The 27,206-nt window shown below is 41.2% G+C and overlaps 1 protein-coding gene and 1 long non-coding RNA gene across 9 annotated transcripts in view; one reads left to right on the top strand and one right to left on the bottom strand.

Moving 5' to 3' along the window:
• Positions 1–9,165: 9,165 nt before the first annotated feature.
• LOC128908820 (uncharacterized) lies at positions 9,166–20,624 on the bottom strand. Its single transcript, XR_008466113.1, has 3 exons — positions 20,597–20,624; positions 20,150–20,276; positions 9,166–9,670 (listed from the first exon to the last, which is right to left on the bottom strand). It is a non-coding gene; the product is annotated as an uncharacterized LOC128908820 (long non-coding RNA).
• A 52-nt stretch (positions 20,625–20,676) lies between these two features.
• GARRE1 (granule associated Rac and RHOG effector 1) overlaps positions 20,677–27,206 on the top strand; it is a 61,731-nt gene continuing 55,201 nt past the window's right edge. Inside the window, exons 1-4 of one of the 8 annotated variants that reach the window (XM_054197502.1) lie at positions 21,289–21,441; positions 22,018–22,130; positions 26,265–26,421; positions 26,865–26,933. The gene's annotated coding sequence lies outside the window, so the exon portion shown is untranslated. The other 7 variants (XM_054197499.1, XM_054197497.1, XM_054197503.1 and 4 more) reach the window with 7 other exon arrangements.

Raw genomic sequence — 27,206 nt, 5'->3', positions numbered from 1 at the left:
GCCTCCGCCTTTATACCGGCGAGCTCGGCCTCCCGCCGCCGGCCCCGCCCCGGCCCCCCTCCCCTCGGCGGGCCGCCGGGATTCCCTCGCTGCCGTGCCAGCGGGGGTGGGGGGGCAGCGCTCCGCCCGCCGGTCCCGCGCAGGGGGGAGGCCCGCAGCGGCGGGGCGGGCAGGGCTAGTGGCCCTCGCGGAGGGGTGGCCGGCCCTGGGCGCTGCGCCGCGCGCCCCGAGTGAGCGGTTCGCCTTTCACGAGGCGGCGGGGACCTCGCTGACCGCTCTGCTCGCCCGCGGGCGGCCGCCGCGGCGGCATCAGGGCCTGGCGCGCAGGGAGCTGCCCTGGTTAAAACCAGCGTCGCCTCCTCGGGGTTCATTTCTAACCGTGTCGGCCGCAGGGCCCGGCCCTGCGAGGCGGAGACCGAGGAGCGCGGTGAGGGAAGCGCCGCTCCGCTCTGGGGCCGGCACCAGGCCGCAGGGATGGGATGTGGCGCTGAACCCCTGCTCGGCATCAGCGCCATCCCGAAACCTGTCCTGCACCCCCCAAAGGGGCGCCCACCCTTTTTGCTGGCATCATCTGCCAGCTGCTCGAGACGTTCCCTGCACGACATGTCGGCTGCGCCCAGAGCCTTGGCTTTCCCCGGCCGTTGCGTAAGGAGCTTAGGGGCCGAGCCGGGGCTGGACGCACGGCAGGCCAGGGCAGGCCGGCGCGCAGCTGCGCCCGGCTTCGGGGGGGAAAAAAGGCTGTTCTGGGCATAAAAGCAGAATGTTGTTTCAACACGGGCGTGTACAGGAGCATGTCAGATTGCAGAGATTGCACTCTGCGGCTTAGGTGAATAAATCGCAGTGAAGTCGTATTTTAAGCAGCTAAGCCCCTTTATGGATCTGTGCCTAAATCAGAGTCACAGAGCATGAACTTGGCGCAGATTACTAAAATCACAGCCTGAGTCTTAAGCAGCAGAATCAGCATTTTTTCCTTGCTGCTGAACAACAAATATTATTAATTGATCCTTAATTATATTAACAAGTGTGTACCTCTGGTATAGCGATAACAGACTGTCTAAAAAAAGTCCTTCCTTAGCTCACACTCACTTGTTCCAAAGATTTACTTTTTCAGACTTAACTGTTTAATAGGCCAAAGCCTTTTTCTTCAGCAAAATAAATTTTAATCGCCTTATACGTTTTCATTTTTTTTACATTTTTGGAGGCCCCTCTCATCCCTGCCAGTCATAGGTTTGTGCAATTTCTCCAAGGCAAAGCTGCTTCTCTCATGGTGCCCAAATCTACCTGACCATCCATGAATGCATGTGGTTCCCTGCCTACCTTCGTTGAAGGAAGGAAAGTGAAACAACAAGTAGCAGCTATGGACTTGATCCCACAAAGAAGCACACAAGTGCCCAGAAGGTCTTTAAGAGGACACTTAGGTCATTGTACACATTGCCATGTAAACTTCACACATTTTCCTTCCTTTCCAAGGCCTTCATGATACACCCCTCAATAATCCTAGACTCCTGTTCATAGTCACATGGTAACCCAGGATGTAAAGTTCTTTGGCCTAATAGATATCTCCTATTAGTCATAGGGAGAGAACAAATACCCTTTTTAAAATGTTAGCCTTACTGACAGCATTTGATAGCCAGCCATGAAACACTCCTGACTTACCTGTCTGATTTTTCTCCAATCAGGGCAAATGGGATTTCATTAAAGTGGTCTCAACAGAGATCCCTTAACGTACATTTTTCCTGAGTTTCTCTCCTGCTATCAGCAGTAGTTGTTGTTCTCAGAGCACCTTCCCCTCTTCCTACCGACTAGCCTCAAGCTGAAGGTCTGCCACATATACAAATTTACATTCACTCCTCTTGCAGGTCCTCCCCGCTATCCTGTTATTTTCTTACATGATGATGATGTCTTTTCTGCTTTTCTGCATTTATTGTTTCAAAATTGACAATTCCCCTGTCCTGCCTTTCACTGTAAAACTTGGGTGGTATCTCAGGTGTTACTCTTCACATTCAGGATTTCACTGCCTCTTGTACTTGACCTGCTAAAATGTCTTTCAACGATTCCTTTCTTAAATCCTCATTCATTACTATAGTTCTCTTTTTTTCACCTCACTTTTCCACTTCCTTTCCAAACTGCCAAATCACAGTATAGCTCTGTAGCTTCTTACTACTCTGATCACATAGCAATCATCAATCTTGTAATTGTTCTTTTCCTTTTCACGTGAAATGTGAATCCCACATCCTTACGCAGCACAACTGTACCTTAGCCCAAGTTTCAACACAGCTCTCTTCAATTTTGTTTCCCCTTCTCTGTCTTTTGTCACGGTCCTTGCACTACTTGAATTGTCTCCAAATCCTCCAGACCTTAAACCTTGAAGATCTTCAAGTTTATCCAAGCCAAACCCAAAGTCAGCAGGATTTTGTTGGCTTCACATCCCAAATCTACAAGCATTCTTCTCATACTTCATTGTATCTGCACAAGAATGTATAGACTCAGGTAATCAATAATGTAATCAATAATGTATTAATTCTGTTTCACAGTAGGGACAAACTGTGATTGAACATCAATGTCTTGCTACCGTTTCTGCTTTCTGAAACGCTTATTTTGTTACTCGTAACTAATGTGTTTGCTGCTCACATAATGTAAATTCCATTTACTTTCTTTCGTAGTACTTTATTCTAGGATTTTGAGATATTCTCTCTCATTTCATTAGCCTTAAAGTTTATAAACTATCTGCCATTCATATTTTCTTTCCTTAGACCTCCTCCTTTCTTACTTCCTCTCTTCTTTCCCTAGGATATAGGGTATCATGCCTCAGACAGTTCTAGAGTTCAAACTACTCCTGCAGCAGACCATGCAAATTTTATGACATATGAGAAAGATATCCAGGCCAAGGTCCTAATTCTAATCTTTAAAGACCACAGGATAAGGTTTGTAGCTGTTCCAGGAGTTGCTTGTCTCTCCATAAGCTGTGCAACAGCTGACCATGACAGGGACAGTAAGGCCTTGTCTATGTTGAAAAGACCAATTGATTTCATTGTGGATGGGAGACGCAGGGTTTGGACCTGGGAGGTTCAGCAGTTGGGACAGCTGTTTCTTTGACAGCTGATAGCTGTCATACTAATGTCCCTCAAGATTAATTTTCAGGCAGCTCTAATGTAGATGGGAGCACTAATGTGGAGTCAAGGCAAAACCTTAACCTAATGGAAGACAGATAGTGTGAACGTAGCAGTGCTTCAGCTCTTGTAAAATAACTGGCTGAAACACATTCCCATTCCAAAAAGGCCAAAGGCTATCATAGCGAGGGATGATACCCTTTGGGGCTGAGAAAGGGCATTTTAATAAAGGATATTCTGTAATTGATGGAGATCAGTTTTGTGACCTATAGGGTACAATGGTGGATTTACCATTTTACAAATGCCAGCCTCTATTAACAACAGCTGCACAATGGCCTACTTATAAAAAAGAGAAGTGAAAATTCCATTTTGGAAGGCAGCTGCATAGAAATTAATATTTCCAAATGAATGTGTAGAGCCTAAATACTACTGCCTGGGGCACTTATGGCAGAAAGGTTAAGTGGCACGTTTAATAGATAATCTCTATGATTAATTTATCAGAAAGAACCAAGTGGTTAATTTCCCCTAATTGAAATTTTCTGGCATGATAAAAAATTTTCATATATAATTCCACTTCCATTTAAATCCATTGTACTAACTTATTTTATTACATGAAAGCAAACAAAACCACAGTCTTGAATCCCCCTTTCGTTTTCCACTAATTAAACAAAATACTTGAGTGGCTGCAGAGAAAGTAGTAGAATGGATTCTTCTGAGGACTGACAATAAGAAATAGGACCAGACTTTCAAATCCAGTCCCAGGTTTCAAATACAAAAAAAGGAGACAGATCTACAGAGTGCTTCACAGCCACCAGCTTTTGGTTTTAGCAGTGGGAGAAACCCGATCGCACGCTCACTGCAGTGAATCGGGTGGAATAGGGTTCACTCAGATCAGCAAAGAAACTCATACTTTTTATGAGATTGGAGCAGGCTTCAGGAAAAAAACACATAGCAATTTGAGGTCAGGACTGACTGTGTCAATGTACTAATTCTGAAATATATGAGCTGATCATCTATACCTACATTTTTAACTATTTCTAATAAATTTAAGTGCCCTAAATTTTTAAGAAATGGATGGCTTGCAAGGAGAGATAATATTTTTACTCAGACTGTGATAGATACAAATTCTTCAGATCTGGCACAGAGAGAGCAAACCATACTAAGGACAGACGGGAAGAAATTGCTCTGAATTTAACTTTGCTAGGTAAATCTGTTAAATGATTTGAGGGAAAAAAGGGGTACCTGGAATCTGCAACAGTGGAGAAAATTCGCAAGGGGAGAAGTAATACAGGTCTTACACAGAACAGAGAACAGCAGTTACCCTTTTCCTTTGGGCCATGAGGTAGTATATGCGTGGAAAATGTCTCCATTATATCCATGTTTCTTCTGCCCTGTCATTTTTATTCCTGGGCTTGTCTTTTCAGAATACTTTTCAAGTCTTGCTTGATGGTCAGGACAGTAATCACAGGTGGCAATTCCTTTGTTTAAGGCTCCCACTGCTAGTTCTTTCTATGTTTTATCATTTGCCTATTGTAATTAATTTCTGTATGTAGTAATTGTTTGATTGTAGTAATTGTATGGTTCATATAGTCCTCATAAAGACTTTTCGTTCATTAGATAAAACAAAATTTTTGAATGTGCATGTTTAGGAACCATGGATATTGATGGATCTTGTGCAGAGGTATCAGATCTCGAATCCACTGTACAGATGCTTGGCACTCTTGAAACTTGCTGCAGAGCAATTTTGGCAGTGCTGAAAAAGTGAACCACTACATGGTTCTCTGAGGGTTTCCTAATAAGTCGCTGTAACTAGAACTCCACACTCCTGATTCCAGGTCTTGTGCCATATCTTTTGTACTAAAAAGTATTGTCATTGATTAGATTCATGATATACAAACACTTCTTCGCTAGAAAGTAGGAAGTGTTTTTGATATACTTTTTGTCTGTTGCAGGTTTTAAAACTCACGCAGAGAAATTTTGCAGATTCCACTCTCTCCTCTTTCCCCCTGAGAGGGGTGGGAGGGATTCTTAAATATCCCTACCTGCCTTTTGCAGACTTTGTCTCAGATGTGGAAGAGGGTCTGAACAACTTGGGCTAGATCTGGGAGCCAGAGGGCCCCTGTCCTGGCCAGCCAGTTCCCCAGCAATGCAGCAGTACAGGGCAAGTGCCCTGCCAAGGAAACGTAGCCTCTCGGAAGCAGAAAACAGTTATAATCTACAGCAAGTCAGCGTGACGGTTCATCGTCCAAGGCTGTGGAGCAGTTCTGCAGCTCTGCTAAGCAGCTACCAACAGATGGCAATACTGCACTGAGTATTCCCATCTGCCTGCCGTCCTATGGACTTCCCCTGTCCTTACCAGGGAACTGCAAAATGGTTACTACCTTGTCTTAATCGTTCTAAAAAAAATTATGAACATCACTTGTTTTGATGATTATAGACAGGGGCAGTGCTTTTGAATGCCATCAGTGGTGGCCCACCTCCCATTGAAAGTAACGGGAAATGAAGAGGTTTCACTGGGGGAGTCTGTTAACAATAAACATTTTTGAAAGATGTCACCCTTAAAATACCAGAGATTTGTCCGAAGGACCAAATTCTTTTTTTTTATACATGTAAAACTCAAGTTTCAAAAGTTTGAAATTACATTTTTTTTAATAAGGCATCTTTCTCCTTTCAAGAAATAATTACATGGGCCAAAACCTCCGTAACACAGGCATCCTAAGAACCTAAATTGTACTACGGTGGGAAAAAATTTATAATTATGCCAGATTCATGGTTCATAATAGAAATATTTTTATAAGTTTCTTATTATTACAGATAGCTTTTCATCTATGAAAAAGGGAGCCAGAGTATAAACAGGCATTAAGCCACCATATTTTAATTACTTGGCATTCTAAAATAAGTAATGGCAATAAGAGTTTAAAAAACAGATAGGAAATGGGCTAACTTTCTCAGAGACACAAAAATTGTCAAACGAGCTTTTTTAGAGTTATAATCACAATCTTACTAAGGAAAATAATAGTTCACTGTGTTTTAATATATTTATTACTGATCTGGAAAGAAAGCAAAGATCTGAAAAGGGGGAAGCAAAATCTGTAGATGACGTTATTTATATTAAGGTTAGAGAGGACTAGAAAGAACTTCAAAAGACACAATTAGACAGCATCGCATGGGCAGACTGATGCAGAGCAAAACTCTATTTTGATAACTACAAAGTATTGTGTTGAGGAAGGGAAGAAAAGAAGTTATTTAGATGATTCACAGCATTCTAAAAAAGTGTATCAGCTTAGAAAGCTGACTGAGGTCATATTTAGCAGTGGTCAAAACAAATAAAATGTTGGGAGGCATAAGAAAAGTGATAATGAGTAAGTTGAAGAATGTTAGAGAAATCAATATTGATATCTTCATCTGGAAGAAAGTGTTATGATACGGGCTGCAAAGATCTCAATAAAGGATACTGCATAGCTAGATGAAATTAAAAGCAGGATGAGAAGAATGACCTGGCTCAGGGAAAAGGCAAACTGAAAGATGTTTGGTTTTTACCCTTGAAATGAATGAGGTCTGAAAGGACTGTGATTAAAAAAAAAACAAACATAAAAAATACAGAATATTACAGAAAAGGTAGATTTTGTACTTCAGTTCTTGCTATCCTGTAACAGGAAATTTGTTGTGAGATGCCAAAATAATAATAAAATAATATAAGCATGTAATTATATTACAAAACTTATTGTTAAGGGAAATCACTGAGGCCAACAATTTCACAAGATTCAAAAAGAGACTCAGTGGTTAAATTGTTACCAGTAATACTCGAAAATAGTGATTTTTTGAGTAAGAAATTGTGGGAAGTATATGAAAATGCCATGCTTCAGATTTTTAGCATTCAAAATAGATTTAAGATTAGGTTGAGATCTAATATGTACAGCAGATTATTCGTTACCTATGGGTCTTCTACACCTTCCTCCAAATCATCTGCTGATGGCTTCTGTTGCAAACAAGACATTAAGCTAAATGTATATTAACTGAACAATTCCTATACCCACACTGCCCGGAATTTCTATTGTGAGTCATATTCTGCAGTGATCATATTATTTAATTACACTGAAATCACAAACAGATTTCAGCAAGCCTATGCAGAGACGCATTTCGATAGACCCAACAGTGGCTTCCTAATTTGCATAGTATTTACCCTAGTTATAGCAGGCAACTTTCTGGAAAAAAAAAAAATATAGATGTATATTTAAGTGATGCAAACCTTTACCTTTGTGCAGAACAGCCAACAGTGTCTCTGCTCTTTCCTTGAATATGCAACTGCTTCAGATCCTTAAGAACACTGCCTGGCTTCTTCGCCATCATATTTGCACTCCCAAGTGTCCAACACAAAGCTTCAGGCTGCATTAACATCCTGCTTTGGGTACGACTGAAGTTGTTCACAGTCTCTTGCAAAATTGTTCCTGCTCCTTTTGGGCTAACTTGATGGAAGATCCATAGAGATCAGTACTGCACAAGCGGTTGACATCTCTGTAAATACCTGATAGGGAGGACACATGGAAGAGACCCCCAATCTCATCCTTTCTGAATTCCATGCTTCAGTTATCAGCCCACAAAATGACTGTAATGCTAACACTTTACATGAATGGTAACTAGTTAATTAACATTTCTTAAAGTCCTGAAACCTCAGATTAATAGTGCTCTGGAGTATAAAGGCATAATATTATTTCACTGAGCATTTGTCATTTAAAAAGCTCTACGCCTAAAGCTTTAATCAAACTCCGTAAGATGAGAGCAATTTCCTTTTTGTCACATTTGGGTCTCTTGTCTCTGCTAAAATGCATGTGTAGTTAACTATGTATTTCTTTTGAGAGGAGCACAGGTACTACTGGTCATGGAAGCCAAACCCAACAGTAGAATCCTACACTTCAGAGAGGTGTATAGTTCTTTTAAGAGTTATTTTTAGAAGATGTTTCCTGAATTTTCAAATTGTGACACTGTATCGCTTCCATTAGCACATTAAAAAAAATCTCTTTTTCAGTTAACTATTGTTTTGCGAAAGCTACCAACACACTGTCTCTAACATGTCTTGGGTCTAACAAAGACTGCTATTTTTTATTATATGAAACAATTACTGGCTACCAGATTTAAATCTGCTCTGGTAGTGTAGGAATACATTCATCTTAGGTACAATTCCTCTATACGCCAAGGATTTTAATGAGGCAGGAAATTAATTTATAATTATATTACTAATAATAATTTATAATTATATTTATAATTATACTACAGAAAGCAAGGGTATTCTTTTGAATAATGAGCAAAGAATTATGAATTTTCTGTCATGTCCACTGCTTACAGAAATCAGAGCTTTTAATGGTGGTCAAGAACACTTACTTGAATAGTACAGAATCACTTCAGATATTTATGTGTGACTTGAGGCTAAAATTTCACGGTCGACTGGCGATTGTGCCATGAGCATTAATACAGGAACACAACTGAAAATGTTGAGACACGAATGACTTTAATGGCAATAAAATCAGTCCCCATGCAATAGTTGTTTTCAAGCTGCAGATGACACTATGGAGCATCAGACTGCTTACTTGGACTCCCGTTCAGTGTCCATGCAAAAATCTTTCTCTTTTCCAGAAGACATCTGGCAAATAAAAGATAATACATGGCAGAAGACTGTTATTCAAGGCTCATCATCTGGCTTAGTACACAGCATCGAGAACACCACTGCACTTGCAGCGCGAGCAGCAGCACAGGCTGAGGGCACGGTGGGACTGCCCCATTCAAAAGCAGCCCAGATTTCTGCTGGGTCTGAAAGATGCATCATGACGGCCTGCAATCATCCAGGCTCCAGTGGCCACATAACAGCAGCTCTGAGCACGTGCATACTTTTTTGGTATTCTGGGAAGCCGACTGTATGCAGGAAGCTTTTTCTGCTTTTATTTTGTGTAATCAATACTGACGGGTAAATTCCTTCTGAAGTATTTTTAGACATTACATATAAACTTCACCCAGTCTCTTGCAACTCAGTGTTTCTTTCCCTTTATAAGCAGAGAAGCTGAAACAAGATTTTTGCTCTGAAAGGTGACAGGAAGAACAGCAACAGTGCCTCCTCTGATTTTTATATTATGTTCAGTTTACAATTTCAATAGAGATCTATGTATTTACTAGTTGTCAGCCTGGTCCATTTAATATTAAAAGTTACTATTGCTGACTTCAATATGTAAATGAATAGAAATTCAGGAAGCACAATTAATAATTCTGCTAATGATGCAATGGCCAGGAAACTTGCTGTTTCGTAACTGCATTAGTGGTGTCACGCTAATAAAACAAACCAGCAGGAAAAATACTCATCTAATAAGAAGGCAGGCAGATTTTTTTTCCATGTATAAGGATAGCAAAATTGTTAAATTATGTAGACTTCTTGACAATATTCACAGTAAAAACACTTGCCAAGTTCAGAGAGGAAATCATTGCGCAAGCCTGGGTTGCAGGTCTGTGATCCAACCATCCTTGTCTCTTGTTTTAGTAAGGTGAGCCAATCAGTTAGATTAAATGTGGTTCTGCTGAAAACAATGGGAAATTCATTTTCACGTTAGTGGAATTATGTCAGTTCCCATAACTATTAGTTTTTCAGGTAATTGTTATATTTATTATACATCATATTAGCATTAATTAAATATTAATTATTCTAATTATGGGTAATTATTATTATATAAATATTACATATCGTACTTATTTTGTACATATACTATACAATAGAGAGAAAAGGTCTTAAAACATACTATATAGAGAAAGTGCTACATAGTTCCAGAGTGAAAGTACTTTTCACAATGGACATGGCTTAATATAGACATTTAGGTTAGTTTCATTTCTAGAGAAAAATATTTTTTGCAGTCATAGGGTCTGACCTACTCCCATTGAGTTTAACACAAAGATTGCTGCTCTTAAAAGCGGCAGAACCAAGCTCTCGGAATATATTCTTTAAAATATGCTCGCTACTTTGGATGTTCATCATTGCTGCAGTGACCAGCAAACACGCCTGAGGATTAGGAATTGGCAGTATCAAATAGGAGGTAATTTTAACTGGTTCAGTCATGTGCATATTAATTAAAAGTTATGATTTTTTGATTGTAAGTGGAGTCCACGGTGGGAAGCAAAGACAGATTTCAAGTACCACTCCCATGCAGTAATTCCGGGCAGCTGACCCACTAAACAGAGTTGTGAGACTTGTGCTTTGCACCGCTATCGCTTCTGCCACAGGTTTCCTTCCTCCCCTCTCAGCAGGGCTCCTGCTGGGAATGCAACGCGCCGCGTTGGAGTGAGCAGTGATGTGCCAGTCTGCATCTGCTACAAAGCAGCCTAAAAATAAACCCCAATTGGACAATGCCATTTGGTGTACAGCAGCACAGCGTCTCGTAACGTAAACCAGGCTGTCAGCAAAGAGAAACGAGCATTCAGCTACATGCCAAACAAATCTTGGGGTTCTCAAAAAACCCAGAAACAATCCTTTCATTTTCATTTATAAGCTTAATTTCTCAAGGTTTATTATCATTGCAATTTAATGAATTCCCATCCATGAAAGCATAATGAGTATGTCTCACCAAAATGTACTATTAATATTTTAAGAAATTGGCCCATCTTGCAGCTTGTTTCACTTCAAGGAAGTTCTCTGGAATTGTAGAATTTGGTTTAGAAGATGTCTACCCCTCAGGTTGGCATTTTTTCCTCTGCATATTAAATGAGCCCAATTCTTTTGCCAGTACCTCTCTTTAAAATCCCAGTTCTGTAGACTGAATCTTTTTGAAAAGATCTACGTGTTAATGTTGTTCTTTCTACAGATTCTGTTTGAAATACCTGCCTGTATTTTTTTGCTTGTGTGTGTTATCAGATTCCTTGAATTTAAAAGGGTATAGTCATACAGAGGGCAAAAATGACTACAATACAAATAATTGCAGGCTCTTAAATTACAGACAGAACTTTAGAACTCATCCTTTATGCTAGCATGCGATTTTGCAGGGGGAAAACTCTCCGGAACTTTGCATTTTTGAGGTTTTCAAATTCCTATTGAATTGGATTTTGAGGATATTTACAAATAATTATTCTTAATTCGTAAATTACTGACCTTGAAACAAATGTCCCCATTTATTTTATGTAAAATGGGAGTGCAATTAGACACAGAATGGAAGATTATTAACTGCAGGTCCCGGGCCTTCAATGAGACTGTTTGTAAATGGATCTCACCACAAGATCAGCACCATGATTTTAAAAAGCATTAAGTGAAAACATGACCAAAGCTAACAGGCTTTAAAAGTGTTTTGTTACTGCTACTATAGTTATGGCTGGAAATCCCCAAATTACACATGTACCATTGTACAGCTGGATAAATGGGCTTTACAAAGATTTCTCTTTATATATTTTCAGAAAAATGATTACACGCTCTGAAAAACATAGGGTATAAAACCACTATGGATTGAACTTCATTCTTATTATGTACTGTGCTGGTTTGCCAATCCTACATGCACAAAAACCATGAGAGAGAGTGTCCCAAGTATTATGAGCTTGATTTTCTCAGGAAACCACCATTCCTAGAATTGTGAGACGAAGCAAAACATGAAGCTGCATGGAACTTGTGATCAGGATGCCAAAATTAGCAACTCTGAAGACTGTCAATATGTTATTTAATCCATATGAAGAGAAAAACACAACTCCTATCAGGGACAAATGTGTCCAATCCCCACATCCTGCTTTTCTGAAACCATCATTGGGGTCACCCTGTGTACACAGCCAAGAGTTTCTTAGTTGGCACAGGGGTCAAGCTCACATGTTTGTGAGCAATTATTCCAGAAACTAGCAAATCATGTTACCTCAACAGCTCTACAAATTAATTGTTCTCTGGATTGGGGGATAGATGTGCATGTTGTACTTTTTAATTTAAGAGCACAATAATAGAAGTTTTTCACTGCTTTTATGATTATTATCTCATACAGTCTCTATGGCAGGACAGAATTGTCTCCAAATTTGTACAGAAGAGCAAATATTTACATCTGCATTGAGTCCCCAACTCAGAATGCTGTTTATAAGTGTCCCCAACTCAGAATGCTGTTTATAATCCCCAATTATAAACTGCTACATACCATCTTCGGTATGGTGAAAAACAAAGATAAATATGACAAATCAACTCTGCGTATTTTTATCATATCAATCTTTGTAAAAACAGATGTTGTTATTTCTCACATCTGTGGTAACAGTTAAAGATAAGACAAATATGTGTGTGTACGTGTGCATGTACATATGCATTTCTTGGCATGTTTTAAGGTTGTCTCTGAGCTGGATAAAAACTGATTACAGGTAGCATTAGTGAAATATCAAAAATGACGGGCTTATCATTCTATATTACCTTTATTTCATATTGAGGCAGCATGTATTTAGCTTACTTAAAAGAAGCTAAGCATAAGGTACTTTATTGTGATAAATTCACAATAGGTTCTCTTACTAATAAGCTCCCTTACTCATTAGGGTTTTTTTATTTCCTATATGACTATGCATTTCAATCTTTTTTCTTCTCCTTTTTCTTTTATGCAAAACCAAACATCTGTCAGCTACATCACCATATCTGAAATATTTTCCCATTGAAAAGGGAAAAGTATACTCTGTATCCTATTATTTATTGCCTTCTCATCTTCCCACTCTTGGAATTGCAAAGATCCTTGAGATGTATATACAGTGTGTTGACACTCAATACCACTATCAAAGCTTAACTTTGAAAGATCTATGTCATATCATTTCCTCACTCTAACTCTTGGAATTCCAAAAGCAAGCTAACATATGCAAAATCCAACAACAGAAAACAACTGATGTATAGAATTTGCACAGCCTACAGATTGTTTTACTACTCCCTTCTCTTTTAGTAACTGTTGGCTTGATGCTGTGTGCCTAAAAGGGTCTGAAGTATATATATTTGGGTTATACTATCTTGATTCATCAGTGTGAAATTAAAAAAAGAAACACACCTGTAGGTACTGTTTATCTGCTGCTTTGAATTATTTAGCAGTGCACACACAAAGCTGAAATTCTTTCTTCCCTCAAACCCCAGTTGTCAGTTGCTACCACAGGGCTGTTGTCTCACGGTCCCTTGTGCTGACAGATACGACAGCTCACACAAGAGCTGCATACTGCATATGTGCAGTTCTTGTGGGACTGATGTTTTGTTTCCTGCCCCTCCCAGCTGCGAGAAGTGTGATCTGATAGTCTGATACAGACTTGGTAGCTTTTTATACCTCCTTTTACAATACTGCAATTGATTAGATGTCATGCAATAGAGCCGGGAACCACAACTATCAATTCCAACAAAGCTACACGCAATTTATATTAATGACAGATGTATCGGGACCTTTGGAGCCAAATGACAGTAGAGAGGTTTGCATGTGCCTCTTGAAGCAAGGAAGACATAGAAATTGAGCCAGGGGATGCAGAGAGCACCTTTAACTACCCCACTCAGACATAAAGGGTATCTATCTGCCTTACGTGCCATTGGGCGTGGTGAAGCATGGTGAAGGATCTAAAGTCATTGTGGGATGCCAGAGAAATAACTTCTTGTAGCCCTTAGACTTCAAGCAAATGAATACCCAACCAAGGAATTTCTGGGCTGTGAAAAAGACAACAGTAGGGTGAACCATAAACACTGTGAGACCTGCTCCTGCATCCTTGGCACGTGTCCAGCGGTGCAGGATATTTGCATCTAATAACACAGCCAGTTGTGTACCATTTTGCCTGAGGAAGTTTAAAAAGCAAGCAAACAAAAAATCACCGGGCACTGTATCATCAACTTTAGCTTAGTGATGAGCAGAGTGAGCTCCTCAAACCTGATGTCAGATTTATCAAGGAGAACCAGGCCCAGATGGTGGACCACAATGTGAGCAAACCAAATACACTCTTGGCTGCGGTTCCAGAGAAAGTATGAAAGCACTAGAAGCCGACTAAACAAATCAAGAACCTGAAACCAGCCACTGAGGTCAGCTACGTTGGCTTTCCTGTTGGAGCCAGAGGAAAATGGTACTCAGCCAACCAAGCATTGCTGGCTGCGCTTGGTCCCTTGGAAAAGAGACGAGGCTGGGTTGCCAAGTTTTAGTAGATAAGTCCCACTCTTCTCTGTCAACATCCTGCGTATCTTCTCAAGCATAGGACAGACAGGTGGCCAGAGCTCCGCCGTGGCCAAAGACTAGCTCATAGGCATCTCACATTTCATGATGTCACCAGGAGACCTGGAGTGGTTTGGACAGGACACCCAAAAGAGCCTCTGTATTGAGGGGCTCAGCAAGAGTCATTTATGAAGGAAGCTTTGTCAGTCTTGAATTTTGTTGTTCCTGAGAAATGCCTTCCTGTAAGTCGATTACTTAAATCCCAGTCCCAGTTTAGGCCTTTGGGTATTTCTGTAATTACTGAAGAAACTCTAGAGAAAAGACTAGTTCATTCACGTGTCATGCCTGCATCAGATCACTGCTTTATCTACAATACATACATACAATGTGTGTTATCAAGTAATTTAGCAAAGTTTCCACCATCAGATACTGGCTTGCATGTTTCTCTGTTATCCTTCTGTTCAGCCCACTTTCATAATTCCATGTTCTCCATTACAAAATTACTCCTTATTTGGCAGTTTTCCACAATACAAAATAATCTGTATAGGCAAAAGGTAATAACAGTACCGCTAAGGCAGTTGAAATTAAGTTGCCTTTGTTACAGTGCCCTAAGAGAAACTTAGGCAATGCAATAGCACTGGGTGCCCTGTTCAGTCCCCCTGCAACAATCCCGTGTTGCAGGAACTACTACATGGAAATTCTTTAAAACTGCCTTTTAGGCTTCTTTCTAGACCGCTTTAAATATTTCTATATATTTATAAACATATATATTTTTTGTGTATTTATACAAACGTAAGTTAAAATAAATAATCTAAAATTCACCATTCATATGGTAACATGAAAATAAGAATTATATGTCCAATCTAAGACACTTACCGAAAAAGTCAAATTCTGTTATCTGAAACATATATAACACCTTATTGCAATCAGTTGTACAAGGTCAAACAAACAAATCATAATTTGTCAGGTAGCCTCTAATTTAAAACATTTAGTAGAAGCCAGTCTGGCCCAAACCACGACAGACACCTGTTTATAAATTTTCTAGAATTAATTCTAAATTTTGTTTCACTTCTTCTTAAATCGTGTTTAGACTCTATTATATTAGAAGCCCTAAATACCCTATTAATAAGTTGGGTCAATTACATAGAATTACATTTTACTCTTAGTGACAACCTTCCAATGGGATATACTTAAATGCCATTTTCATTTCTAAGTAAAAAAAAGAAAAAAACAAACCCAGCCTACTTCTCATTCACACATTCACAGCATATCTGTTTTATAACAATCTTCTAAGATCTAGTATTACAAAATGTCAACAGTTCTTGGTGTCTCACAAATATTCTCTCAACACCTCCATATTTGCTGCATAGTTTGAACAGTTCTAAGCCAACTGCTAAAGGCTAACTAATGATGAATTCATAATCATTTGCTACTCACCAGAATAAATTTTTTAAATATGAAAACTTCTCCAGGATTTAGATGGCCGTGCAAACTATTTTACCCAAGCTGGCTGAGAAGTACATTTTTGTGGTTTTGCAAACTGATTCCTTTTTGTGAAACTTTTCAAGAAAACAAGCAAAATGAGATCCCAGACATCTGAATCACCAGACATTCAAAAAAAATCATACACGTGTTTAAGTAGTTGACTTCCTGAAGCAAAAATATGAAATGCCAATGACCATTTTGTGCAGGCAGTTGGGAGTACTCCATTCCTGTGCCCATCTGGCTGATCGCAACCGGCAAATAATTTATTTCAGAATCTAGTCCTCCATTTCAGCACAACTGGAAGACAGTTTTTTAAGCAGAATGGCCATTTAAAAACAAACATATCTTCTCCTTCATCTCTGGACTAGGGACACTGACCTCAGAAATATCTGAAATTCTTCCACCGCCTGTAAACAAAAATGGACTGCAGGCCGTCATGATCACATGTCACTCTTACAAAACATTCTTACTCGTTGGCTACTTTTTGGAAAGGTTATTTGCTGTCAATCAAGTGATGAGTTCTGCTTATAATAATGGTGATGACATCAGACCTGTGGAAGAGAAGATTAGTGTGCGGAGTCTAAATATATAAACTAGAAGGTCATGGGACACATCCAACGTCAATTGAAGTCAATGGCCTCCATTCACTTCAATCAAAACTGGACTGATCCACGTAGGATTAAGATATATAGATATATATATATATTTTCCCTATAGCCAGTATCATTGGCTTGCAGCCTAGGATTTTTTAAGGTGACCTGGATCTTTGATTTGTCTGATGAGAAAAGGTGATTGTCCCTATTTTTATTTTTAGGTGGCCATATATAGTCAGTTATGTTCACTCTTTCCAAAGTGGGACTTGCCCTGTGGAGGTAATGGGCAAGAATTTTTCCAAACAGCAGGCTGGGGGCTCTAACCATGCATTTCTTTTGCCATTTGGTAGTATTTACAAAGAAGCTGGGCAAGAGGCCAATTCCCATTTTAAGCCTCAGGTTGGACACAACGGTCGGTCAATGTACTGAGGGGTATAAAGCATAGGTCAGCAGCTTTCCTGTCATGCAGCAAATAACTAAATTTCACTTGTCTGAAATAGGATTTTAGTTGTCCGGAGCTGCAGGACAAAAGGACTGTTCTCACCCTGACAGCTGGAATGGGTGATTTGTGAAAAGTATTTTTAGAAGTCTTATTTGCCTACGTGTATGCCTGCATTGTCAAACATTCAGACAGCAAGAGCGAGTTAGGCTATGAGCCATGAGGACAGTGACATACTGTACAAACTGTATAATCTATCTAGATCTAAACCTGCATTTTCATTTCCCTTCACCCTCAACTGCAAGTATACAGTGCAAATACTAATGCAACACCACTGCTCTTCTTCCTGTACTTAAACATACTATCACTACAACATTCATAGTCAGTAGTAACCACACAGGGAAAATCACTGCTGATACAATAGGACATTAGTGATCAAGTTTGTTTTCCAAAATCACCCTGGTTTTCCTCACATTTCCTGTTCCTAAACATACCTCTATCTGATCAACAGAAACAACAACCTCTTGTAAATTAGCTTTTTCCTTTAACAAGACAACCCACTCTTGAGGGATTTTATTAGTAACGTTCATCCTCCTAATCTTATCCCACACCTTGCTGATACGCATATCCTTATTAACATTTGCACATGGCTATTGTGCCAGTGCTGCTTTTTTTCCGAGCTAATGATTTCTTCCTCCTGCAGCCCACCACATCAAGTTGCACTCATAATACATTTCAAAGCTGGTTTCCTCTCTCTCTAAACAACATTGTTACAGTTTTTGTTTAAACAGTGCACTGGTTTCCTTCCCTTCCTATTCAATGGAGGTCTCGGAAAGCACTTTTCACATATACGTAATGTCGATAGGAAAACCATAAATATAACTGTATACATCTATTCTATGCTGATTTACATATGAATTTACTAAATAGTTAATCATCCTACCATCTTTCAAAATATTTAGAATTCACAAAATAAAAAAAATAGAGTATTCAGTATAAATACAGCATTGTAAGCATTCAGGAAAATAATTTTAAAATTCCATATCACAATGGGTATCTACTCCACATATTTTCTAGTCCTTAAGAGTTTCCTCTTTATTCTGCATTGGTTATTATGCACTTCTGCTGAATTGAATGTTTTCATACTCTGTTCGTATTAGGAAGTGTGAACTTCCTATTTATTTCTCAGTCTGTCTTGAATCCCTGCCATCTGGTTAAGGCATATTAGCTTTAGGGCCAGGATTATTACCAGTCTTCTGTGCCTTTACGCTCTTTATCTATAAACTTAAGCTGTAATAAATTTCAAATGAAATGCCGATCTTTAGAGACAGTTATGTGTTAAAAGTTGTTATACAGCACTGTAAAAATATTATAATAACATGTAAATAAATCCAGCAAATCAAAATAAAAAATATGCTTATTTTGTGTAACTCCACTGTTAGTGTTGACACAACCAACTTCTGCACAGATCCACTGAATACAATTAAATCAGTAGGATAACAAAATACGGAGCAGATTTGGACACCTCCTGACAGTGTGAAAGAACATGTTCGTGTACTGTATTGAACTGTAAGACTAGGTCTGTAGAACAAATTCCTGCCTGTCAATACAGTATGCTGTAGTTTGGGGATCTCTTGGTAAAACCGCATGTTGGTAAAATACACTGTTAGAAAAAGTTATGGTGGATGGCCATCAGCTAGTGCAACAGAATTTACCGCTCTTCATCATGGCAGGAGATTGTTGTGATCCTGTAAGCACCGTACCATGCTCTTCCTGTGACCAAGAACTGCAAGGTACGTGGCTTGGAGAGAGGGAGGGTTTCTGGAGAGCAGAACGCTTTGCAGGTTGGAAATGGCAATGGCTCAGCAGGGGTTCTAGGGTTCTTTTTGGACAGGCCTGGACTGGGCATGCAACAAGACTCAAATGCAAGTGTTAATGTTTGCCTTCGTAACTCCTGATGGTTTGTGTCTTCCTCCAACAGTCCCTGGCGCTGCTCTGTGCTGGCTACATGACACAACCTCAGCACAAGTGCAACACCGGGCTCCTGGAGAGAATGCTTGCAGCTAAAAAGCTCCAGACTGGCAACCCTGCTTCCCAAGGACAGGAAATGTTAAGTATTCCTAAAAGTACATGTCTGTTCATGTGCGTTAATCTCTCTTTAAAAAAACTCCAAAAAACACCAAAAAAACCCCAAACAAAAATCCCCCCAGGAGATATTCTGTGGGTTTTTTTGGATTACTGTTAAGGTGTAGCCTTGGTATCCAGCATCCCAGTATTTTCTTTTTCCCTTCCTCTTCAGCTCCTTCCAACTTCCTTTACACTCTGTTTTTCCGCTTTATACCTATACTTCCTTCCAATCAAAAACTTGTTGAAACCCCATCAGAGTCTTTTTTATTTTTTTAAAAAACAATGTTTCATCTACCATTTAGTTAAAAGCAGAAAAAAAAAAGAAAAAGAAAAAAGGTACCTCTCTAGCCCTTTAAGCCCTTTATCGCACTCTTCCAGTACAAAGAATACTCCGACACACCTCTCTCTTGAAGGAGCCAACAATATGACAGCCTTCTGTTCCCTTGTGTGCTTTCCAAGTATTTCCCAGGTATTTCTTAATTTGAGGACTAAATTTACTAGGAAGAGACATGCTTATTAGACATGCAAGAACCAGGAAAGTTCGGAGGGAACGCACTGATGAGAAGCCCAGTCTGCCAGGAACCATCTGTTACAGAGAAGGAAACAAAGCCGCAGATTGCTCCTAGGCAGCTCCCCACAGACGCTACTTGAGGACTATTTCTAGCTTGTGGCCAGAAGGTGTCCAATAAATTGACAATTTCACTTCTTCCCACAGAGTTTTCTGATTAACAGCACTGAAACCAGTGGAAATTACTGTTATTTTCACTTTATTAGTATTATATCCAAGTGTGTGGGTTTGGGTTTTTTTGGGGGGGGAATTAGAGCCAGATGATCGGATGCTTAGCCCTGTAGACAAAATTTTTGCTTATGTATATTCCAACAATTTTTAACTACTCTCCTACTATTACACGTTACCTTATTTTCTAATTTCTACCAGACATTTCTGTACGTTATTAAATGCTTGTTCCATTTACAATTCTAAGTATACCTTGGAAATAAAAAATAATCACTTTCTACTAAGAAAGACAACACTAACAGAAGACTATTTCTACAGAAATAGGATTTGAAAATACATTGTATTGCACAGCAAACTTTTCTGTATAAAACCTGCATTAAGCCTGAGAAATAATAACAAACCAGTTTAAACGCACACAGCAAGCCATCATAGACCAGGCCTGTTTCTGAACAATTCCTAAAGCTGGTAGCACCGTGGCAATTATGCCCAAGGGATCTATTTGAGGTAATTTTTGTGCATTTTACCTAATTCCCAAGTAAATCCATTGAACAGCAGTGTTGAATTCTGCAGCTGGCAATTTTGGATGGGAGAGGAACAGGGTGCTTTGCGGGTGCCACTGGCCATCTCCATCAGCGAGGAAGGACACTGCACCTGACCGCAAAGCAACAGAATGAGGAAAAGCATTATTTTAGATAAATATTTTTACAAAATATTCACTGATTAATTGTTGCCCCCTTCTCTTCTGCCAGGCTGTCCGTCACCCTCCTTCCCCCGCACCCCGCGGCCTGTCCCTGTCACCCCCTCACTGAGGCAGCCCCACCGCCCCCCTCCCCACCTCACCTCACCTCAGCTCCCGGTCCCTCCCCGCCTCAGCGGGCCCCGGGTGCCCTTTCACCCCCTGCCCTCACCCCCCGGTTCCCCCCCACCCCAGGGGACCCCCGGTGCCGCCGCTGCCCGCCCCCTCCCCTCACGCTCCGCCGGCGGCCGCCCGCCCTCTCCCGCCTTCCCCTTCCCGCTGTCACTCGCCGCTCCGCCCGCCCCCCGCCCTGGCCCGGCCCCTCCCCGGCGCCCGGCGGAGGATCCGCCGTTTCCGGAGTACACAGAACGGGGCTGGCCGCGCTGTCGCGGGCAGGTGAGTGAGCTCCGCCGCCCGCCCGGCCTTTCCTCGGGGGTGGTGGTGGTAGTGGTAGTGGGAGGGGGGGGACCGCCAGCAGCCCCCGCAGCCCGGCCGGCGGGGCGAGGCGAAGCAGTGGGGTTGGCACGGACGGCGTTACCGCCGCTCCTCCTTCCCCGGGGCGCTGAGGCAGAGAGCGGCCAGCGTCCCCGGGCCGCGCCGGGGGTTGGGGCTGCGAGGAGCCGCCGGCAGCGCCTGTGAGGAGCAGGAGGAGGAGGCCGGCGCGGGGGTTGTCGCCTCGCTCCCTCAGCGGGGGCCCTGCGGCGGCGGCGGCGGGGGGCCCCCCCTTCCCGCCACCCCGATCCGTGTGAGGGCAGCCCAGCGGGGGCTGACTGCGCCTGCGGGAATTCCTGCGCACCTTCCTGCTAAATACTGACCCGCCGCCGCCGCCTCAACGCCCGGCCGGGCCGGGGCAGCGACGCGCCGCCCTGAGGCGAGGCCCCGGAGGGGCGCCTAAGGGCGGCGCGTCGCTGCCCCGGCCCGGCCGGGCGTTGAGGCGGCCGAGGTGGCTTGTAACGCCGGGTTCCCCGGGGAAACACCGCCTCGCCGTGCCCGCCGTAGGTTTTCGTCGCCGTTCAGCGCCCCAAGGCCTGCGGGCAAGGGGTGTCTCCGACTGGGCAGCCAGCGCGGTGGGCCGTGCCGGTAAGGGGTTTTTCACCTGACGCTGACCAGAAAGCGCTGTTGTGGTGTTGTCTAGCCGTGTGTTGTGGCCATACGCGCTGCAAGCAGGAGAGGACAACTCTCGTTTTGGGCTATGGCTTAAAACTTTACGAATGCGCCTTTGCTTCTCCCTGCTTGAGGGGTTTTATCGTGTGAATGGAGAGGAAGTGGTGCAGGTACGTATTCGTGAGGTGGACGTTGGCGTAGAAATTTGAAGGAAGTCAAAAGACCTTGTTTGTTTGCTTTGTGTGAGGTTATAAACCTGGTTACAGGTAGAAATCTGCCATTACTATTGGATTTATAGAGGAACAGAGTGTTTTGAAGAGCAGCATATGTCAGTGGTGTGTAGCCACAATAAATCACTTGGCTCTTCCGAGTCGGTCGACCTGTGGCTCCAAAGGCACAGGCAGCCGGCAGAAGGCTGAGGCTTGGTTCCCAAAACAGCACCGCATCTTGTAACCACTACTGTGGCTGTTGGACAACCTCAAATCCAGAGGCTGGGGAGAAGGTCCCTGTGGGTTTTAAGGCTGATGTTGCTTGATGTGTCTGTTTTCTCAGCTCGGTGCCATCTTGCGAAGGGGTGGTGGTGCTCTTGAGGAACCATTGTTTTCTGTGGGCAACGGGTGGCTGAAGCTCCAGCGATATGGCTCCCCTTCCCTCACCTCTCTGAGGTATGTGGTGTGTGTCGTGTAGCTCCCGGCCACATGAAGGTTTTGGTATGCGGCTCATGGGATCAGGAGTGTTGGCCCGTCTTGGTATGTGCACAGGTGCTATTTGTGTATCGTGGGTATCGATGTGATTTTGTATTTGGCTGGAGCCTTCTACTAGGCAATGTTTCTACAGAAAATAAGATGGACCCTCCTGTAAAGAATTGCTATTTTTCAAAGCTCAGGACTTGTACAAGGGTTTACTTTCTTCCTTTATTTTCTGTTCTGTACTTTCCCTTCTAGAAGGAAGGACTTTCTAAGTATTTAATCTATGGTTGTGAAGAAGGTGTGTTTCAGGCCAACATATGCATTTACGGTGCTTTGTGGAACCTTTGGGGTGTGAGGAATCCGGTTGAAAGCAGCATGGAGGTCAGCATAAGGTGTAAATCCTTCTGTTGGCATTATTCATTCAGAATTGGGAGTTACTTAGGGCTGTTAGGAAACTAGAGATAATACATACAGGGAATACTTTTTTAGTTGAAGTCTCTTCTGCGACTCTGAAGTTTGATTAACAGGTAAATAATCCTTCAGACAAAGTAATATGAAAATATCTGCTATAGATGTTTAAAAGAGAAGTCTAGGTTTCTTCCACTTGTTAGGTATCAACTTGTATTTGATCACTTGAATATTTTTTCCACTTGAATCGTAGTTTGCTGTGCTGCGTTTTTTTTTTTTCCTGCTGTCTCCAACCTGGGAGCTTTTTATCCCTACTTCTTCCCACTACTTGCTACTTTTCAACACCTCTTCTTCCCCAGCATACAAATGGCGGCCAGTTTTTCTTTGCAGCAAAACAGCTGTATTTTTGCTCTCTGGTAAGGTGTAAGTAAGCTTCCCTTTATACTCTGAATTGACTAGTTTTAAGTCCTGCCACTTGCCTCTTGTTACTCAAAACAGGATTTTGTCAAGAGAAATTGTGCTACTGCTTTTGTTTATATAGTAGTACTGTAATAGGAAAAGACTTGTTCTTGGTACAATGAATACTGGTACACCAGAAATCCTGCTAATGATAGTGATTAATGGGTTCTGCTCAAAATAGGTATCACTGCTGATATGACTAATTGTGTCTTATGAAAAGGGCTCCTTTATTCCCAGTAATCTCAAGGTGTTTCTACAGTTTTAGAGAAATGCCTGATCCGTGCAGGCAGATAAATGCACGGTGAAATGCGGAACTTGCAGTGAAGTGTGGCAATTCTTTAAAAGCTTGCTGCTGCGCTGCAAAACCACTTGGGGCTGAAAATGAAGAATATCTTCTTGTGGTTACTGTAGGTAGATAGAATATTATTACTGGAATTGGATGTTAGCCAGAGCAACACCCTACACGTTGCAAACAATGCCAGGGTATTGTTAGTAGCTATAGAAGGGGTTTTATATCACACATGAAAGATGACATTTCCAGCAGCATGGGTAACCTCATCACAAAACATTTTGCTGGGGCTGGCTCAGAGGGCAGCTGGCTCCGCTAGGCTTGACAAAATCTATTGTATAATTGCACCGGTCCTCCTAGAGCTCGGTGATATGTCTGGATTAGTGTTTCTTAACCTTCATTGGCCTTTGGGTAACAACAATTTATTAGTAACATGCCGTGGGCAATCTTGTGCTCTCCAGGCAATATCGTATTCCCGGTTCTGTTTAGATTTTGTATGTGTTGTGGCTGAAAGCAACAGTGGAGGCTTATATGGGGACTGCAGATCTAAACCATAGAAGGTGCTGTTTCTTGATATCTGTAAAATCTGAAGTTCTGCCTCATAGGATGAAAAAATATTTTGAAAGTTAAGTAGAATTTGTTAAAGATGGGTTCCAAATTCACTGAGAAGAACCTAGTAGTAGTTGTGTTTTGTTGTGCCTCTGGCTTTGCATGCATTTCTTTTCTGCTGTTTGTGTACCTCAAGATAATTTTATGTCAGGAGGGGTTTTGATGTTCATCCCTTCTGCCCCCAAAGAAACTAGTAAGGCGTGGGGGTGATGGGGGGCGTAGGAGGCATTCATTTCACAAATACTGCTTTGCAGGTTGGTTGCTGATTTGGTCTGATGTAATCCCAGTCTTCTAGTGTTCTGTGAATAAACCATTTTGGTCCAGTCCTTGAATTTTGCCAAAACAGTAATTAGAAAAAGAAAAAAAAATTATTTTCTTTCTATGAAACTCCAAAAAGATGACATTGGTGTTAATGAGGTGTCTTTCACTTTGAAGTGCTCTAATGTGACAAGACAAATTATTTTGAGAACTGTGGTCTTGAAATATCAATCTTGTCTTACTGTGCTGTAGTTAATGAAGATTAGTGTGTTGATAAGGTAAATTTGGGGGGATTGATCTGTATTTCTATTAAGGTCATAAACTTTGCATGAGGCAAACTGATGGCCAGGGACCTGGGTTGGAGCTGCCTTGGAGTGCAAGAGAAAGGGTGGGAAACAGCAGAATAGAGGGTCTTGAAGTGCTGGTTAAGCTTTGAGGAATGGCTGAAAAGGGGAATGTGAAGTACTCCAGGTGTGGCTGGGGGAATCCTGAGATGTCTGTGAGTGAAGATCAGTATGTGTGTATCTGAGGTGGGAGTAACTGAGGCTCTGTGAGGCTCTCAGGCATGTTCGAGAGCCTTTAGAGCAAGTCAGACATTTTTCCAGCTGTAGTGTTGCATACCATTGGTGGTACGTTGGCTTCGGTCTAATGATAACATACGTCAGCTTATCAGGGCAAGCACCTATGACAACTCTTTATTGAAACAATTCAAGTTTGAAGTGGGATATTCTAGGGCTTTGCTTTGAAGAACTATTTTCACGAAGGAAATAAATACTCTCCCTTCTGAGGAAAGCCCTCATAGGAACCCTGTAGGAGATGGTAGCATTAGCACTAGTATGTAGAAATTTTGCTGTATTAGCTAACTAAAAAGCAAAACAAAAACTTCAGAAAGTTTTTGCTGTAAAGTAGGTGTCTGTGTGTTTTAAAAGAAATTTTTACCTGGTATGTTCTTACTGTTGGGGTCACATCAGAGAAAATAATTCCTTAGGAGACATTTCTACAATACCTCCCTAAATTCTGACCAATTCCTGCTTATGTTTTTAGTAAAATTTTCTCCTTGAAATGACTGATGCATATTTTCTGTTTTAGGCGAGCTAGATTTTAATTGTTTTGCAACATAGCTGTATTCCTTCTTTGTGGTCTTTTGTTTCTTGCTTTTCTAACAGTTTTCTGCTTTTTCAAGTGGTTAGGGTTTTTTGGTCAATGTGACTATGTTTTATCTAGTCTTGTTTCGGTGGGATACTTGTCAGATGCCAGTGTTTTCTGGTAGGCATTTCTGTACGATAGCATTGCAAAAGACAGATTATTTGGAAAATTTCAACAGGAAGATCCCTCCACCACCTTGTCACCCACCCCTTCTCAGGCTTGGATATTCTATTTTTGTTCTTCCCTGACACTACATGTGTGTTGGTTAGAAAGTTAAAAGGGAACATGTCAACTGGTTGTTTAATAACAGTATTTTAGGTGTGATTCTCGTTTAGTGGTGCATTCAAAGTTGACATTTAAATGGTACTGTCCAATTATAGAAAATTCCTCACAGGCTCTGGGCAGTGTACTCTGCAATCTGGGAATGGAACAAAACTCCTCACCTTAAACAGTTTCTGAACATAAGAGAAAGTTGTTTTGTTTTTTTTTTTAACCTTGGTATAAATAATAGTATTTAACTTTGATTCTTTAATGCTTTATTCTAACATGCTGTATTTTGGGAGCTTTAAAGCAGTATATAGAATGTGTTATAGAGGAGAGGGTAGGAGAAGAGTAGGAAGAAAGGACCGTGATGGACCTTTTCTCCACTTGCTTCTCTGCAAGTGAGAGTCATTCGTGTGCGAGTTATTTAGCAATTAAATATATCTTTAATCTTGTCAGTAGCTTAGTGTTTTTAGTTTCCTAAGTAGATTACCTCACTGTAACTTGGTATGTTTGTGAGTTTCTGGATGGTATTGGGAATTCCTCTGGATTTACTGGGGTAAAATTAGATCCTTTGAAGCATGTCCACATGGTCTGTCTGATACCAGGATATTCAGAGCAATGTTCCTAGGTATTATTTTTTTGTTTATGAAAGTTGAACTTCCTGCTCTTCTGTACAGATTACAGGATTTGGCTGATTGTGCCTTAGAAGAACAGTTTGAGTCCAAGCACAAGAGCTTCCCTGGAGAAAGATAAATCACCTGAATGTCTACAGCTCACATTCCAGAAAAATCTGGAGATGTTTTAAGTGTCGCTTCCTAAGAGTCTAAGTACAAGGTAATATTTTTAAAAGTTCCTTAAAGATACTTGAAGCTGGCAGTCTCATCCTGAAGAAGCTAGACATTCTTTATGTGGCCCAGCATATAACAGAAATGCTGAAAACCAGTGCAAGCTGTAGTGACTAGAAAGGACAGACACAGAAACACTTCAGCACACCGTTGAGAGAATTTTCTTTGTGTCTTTTACTCACAGATTGAGTAAAAGACTGAGTATCACAGGGGAAAGATCACTTTGGGTAAATGTAATTCTGTGCCAGTCTCCAAAAGGTTTGAGGAACATAATCTCTTTCTGTCAAGTATTTCAAAATTTTTCTCAGAATGCTATTTACAAGTCTTGCACCAGATGGTATTATGTAGAAGAAGGAAGAATACAAGAAGGAAGAGGCTACCTAAAAATTTCATTCTTCCAAATCTGTGTATTCTTCTGCATGCATCTTGCAGGATAACTTCAATGTAGAATGAGTTCATCATCTCCAAATGCTCAGAAGAAACCACGTTTGTCAAATGAAGGTAAAAATGAATGCAGGTTTTCATCATTTGTTAAAGACATCTGTGTTTAGTGAAAATATGGAAAGATCCTGAGGATGGAAGATTTTTTGGCGGGAGGGAAGAACAGCAATATTGCCTGCTGTTGAGTGGTCTGCAATTCTTTGTCCAAGCAGAAATTGAAGGCCAGGTGGTGTAGAATAGTGTTAACTAACACTGTGCAAATGTGTTGCAGAATCCAGCTTCATCAGTGTGTGTTTCATGGCTCCAGGATAAACTTTATGTAGCCTTTTACCA

The sequence above is a fragment of the Rissa tridactyla genome, chromosome 4 (assembly GCF_028500815.1).
Source record: "Rissa tridactyla isolate bRisTri1 chromosome 4, bRisTri1.patW.cur.20221130, whole genome shotgun sequence".
NCBI lineage: Eukaryota > Metazoa > Chordata > Aves > Charadriiformes > Laridae > Rissa > Rissa tridactyla.
Note: the sequence above shows the minus strand (reverse complement) of the source record. Positions and strands in the feature narration are given on the sequence as shown.